Here is a 3,276-nt window from a genome sequence, read left to right as displayed (position 1 = left end):
ACCACTTTCTCCAGAATTTTTGAAAGAAAGGGTAACCTTGAGATGGGTCTAAAATTGGCTAAAACAGAGTTGTCAAGGTTTGGCTTTTTTATCAAAGGTTTAATAACAGCATGTTTAAAACTTGTGGGTACCACACCCGTTGACAAACTAGTGTTAATAACAGTGAGAATCAACTGCCCTATGCTGGTGAAAATTTGTTTAAAAAAGCGAGGGGGGACGGCATCCAGAGGAGAGCCTGATGGTTTCATGTGATTGACAATGTCTTCTAGAAAAGAAAGAGTCACAGGCTCAAACGACTGGAGCACAGCTCGAGGAGGGATAAAATCAGATGGATCAAAGTCGGGAGTTAAAATAACAGATCTGATATTAGCAACCTTCTGAATAAAAAAATGTAAAAATTCATCACACAATTCAGAGGATGCTTCCTGGCAATCAGACTGTGGGGTGTTAAGAACAGAGGTGACAGATTTAAAAAGCACACGTGGATTGTGGCTGTTAGTCTCAATAATATTAGACAGATATGCTTCACGTGATTTTTTGACAGTGATCTGATAATGATGCCAACAGTCCTTTAAAATCTGGAAAGAAACCTGCAGCTTGTCCTTTTTCCACCTACGTTCTGCTCTACGAGTCTCCCTCCTTGCCTGACGGGTGCTCTCATTAAACCAGGGCTCGGGTTTGGCCCTAGGTCTCATGGTTTTAAATGGAGCAACAGAGTCCAGAATGTTCAGGCAGGAGGAGTGAAACCAAGAGCAGATTTCCTGAGCAGATAGGTCAGAGGGCACTGATAGGCGGTCAAAGGCAGCAGTGAAGTGGGTGGCAGTGAAAGAGTTAAAAACTCTACGGCGCTGAACAGGCGCGCCAGATTTAAAAGGAACACAAAACAAACCAGCATCAAACAGAACGGACAAATGATCAGTAAAAACACTATCAAAAAGGTCCATATTAGAGACAGACACGCCACATGACAGAACGAGGTCCAGCGTGTGACCCTGTTCATGAGTGGGTCCAGACACACACTGCACAAAGTTAAAAGAGTCAATGATGGATAAAAACTCTTTAACCAGAGCTTTGTCTGGACAGCACACGTGGATGTTCAAGTCCCCCACAATCAAGACACGATCATATCGTGGCATGATGTCTGCCAGGAAATCAGAAAAGTCATTTAAAAAGTCTTTGTTATATTTGGGCGGTCTGTAAATGACCGCGCACATCACCGGCTGCGACAGACCCACCTCGAACAAAGTCGCTTCGAAGCTGGCGCCGGGAGACGGGAAAGTCCGCTGCTTGCATTTAAAAGTGTCTTTAAAAACGACTGCCGTTCCTCCTCCACGACCGGAGGTCCTCGGAGAACTCAGGTACGAGCATCCAGCTGGTACGAGCTCTGCAAACGCGCTGTGATCCCCGGGAGCCGCCCACATCTCCGTTACGCAGAGGAAATCCAGCTCCTGGGAGATGAAGAAATCCCGGAGGATGTAGGTCTTATTTGCCAGGGATCTGCCGTTCACCAGCCCGATCCTGGCGAGGATTTCAGCCTGAGGATCTTCCCTGAGTCGTGGGGCACGGAGTAGCGTCCTCAGGTTCCCAGGATTTACTCCGCGCTGGCGAGGCCGGGGAGAACAGGTGCAGCGGGGCGGAACGTCACCGTCAAAGCCGACGAGCGGTGTTAGGCACATCGCTGGTGGATCCAGTGAGCGCCAGGGCACGAGCACTCCAGATTCTGTCCGGGATATGGAAGTGGAACGTGCCAGGGAGATCTTTAACCTGCTCATCCGACCACCGCGCTTGCCGCGCCGGCGTTTCCGCCGGGGCAGGAGAGCCGACGCCCTGAACAGGTGAGTCGGGATCTCCGACAGCACAGGTGGCACGGGTTTCTGTCCATTACGACCAGATAAAATTACGGATCTGGCATCAGGTTGAAGATTTAGGAGGGCTTGACGGTTGTAAACCAGCAGAGACTCTGTTTGTGAGATGCCGATACACAAAAACATTAACAATATTAACAATATTGGGAGCGACAGACGAGCAGCCACGTACACCGGCGCCATCTTGCTCTTTTCACAGAGGACCACTCACAAAGTGCTTCACAAAAGATAAAAAACAGGACAAATCAATAAAACAGTACATATGAATTATAGTCTAAAAAGATAAAATACTAATATCAGACAAAAACTCAAAGGTTGGAGGAAGGTAAAATACAGTTAAAATATCAACTAAAAGCTTTACTAAAAAGAAACGTCTTCAATTGACACTCAACAGAGTCAATCTGACGCAGTGGCAATGGGAGAGCATTCCAGAGTTTTGGGGCAACTGTCTGAAAGGCAAGATCACCTCTGGTTTTAAAACGAGTTTTTGGAACAGTTAAAAGGTTCAGGGCTTCTGATCGCAAGGATCGAGGAGGAGAATAGGGCCGTAGAAGGTCAGATAGGTAGCTTGGGGTCTGTCCATGCAAGATTCTAAAAACTAAAGTTAAAATCTTAAAGTCTATTCTAAAACTAATAGGAAGCCAATGTAATGATGAGAGGAGAGGGGTGATATGTGTGCGTTTATTGGCTCCAGATAAAAGTCTTGCAGCAAATTTCTTAACCATTTGGAGACGTTTCACAGATTGTTTGTTAAGACAGATAAAAAGGGAATTGCAGTAATCTAAGCGTGATGAAATAAAAGTATGTATTATCAGCTCAAGGTCAGATTTAGATAAAATTGATTTTAGTTTAGCCACATTCCTTAAATGATAATAACAATTTTTTACAAGCTTTCTCGAGTGTTGATCAAAAGACATTGATTTGTCGAACCAGACACCGAGGTTCCTCACACTAGACTGAAAAGAGGAGCACAAAGAGGTGAGGTGTGTTTTGATTGTGGGAATTTTAGCATCTGGAGCAAAAATCATAGTCTCTGTCTTTTGAGAGTTGAGAAGTAGGTGATTTTCTAGCAACCATGATTTGATAGTAGCCAGACAATCAAACAGAGAGGATAGCATGTGATAATTGTTTTCAGTGAATGAGCAGTAGAGCTGAATGTCATCGGCATAGAAATGGTAGGAAATGTGCTTAAATTTACTGATAAGTTTCCCTAGCGGAATCATGTATAACATAAATAAAATAGGGCCCAGAACAGATCCTTGGGGAACACCACTGGATAGCTTTTGTGTAGGAAAGAGTAGTGGAAGTTAGACTAAGAGCAAAAAGTAAACATTTGTGAGCAGCAGTATGGTTTCATGCCAAGAAAGAGCACTACAGATGCAACATTTGCTTTGAGGATGTTGATAGAGAA

Source organism: Oryzias melastigma, linkage group LG13 (genome assembly GCF_002922805.2).
Source record: "Oryzias melastigma strain HK-1 linkage group LG13, ASM292280v2, whole genome shotgun sequence".
Taxonomy (NCBI): Eukaryota; Metazoa; Chordata; class Actinopteri; order Beloniformes; family Adrianichthyidae; genus Oryzias; species Oryzias melastigma.
Note: the sequence above shows the minus strand (reverse complement) of the source record.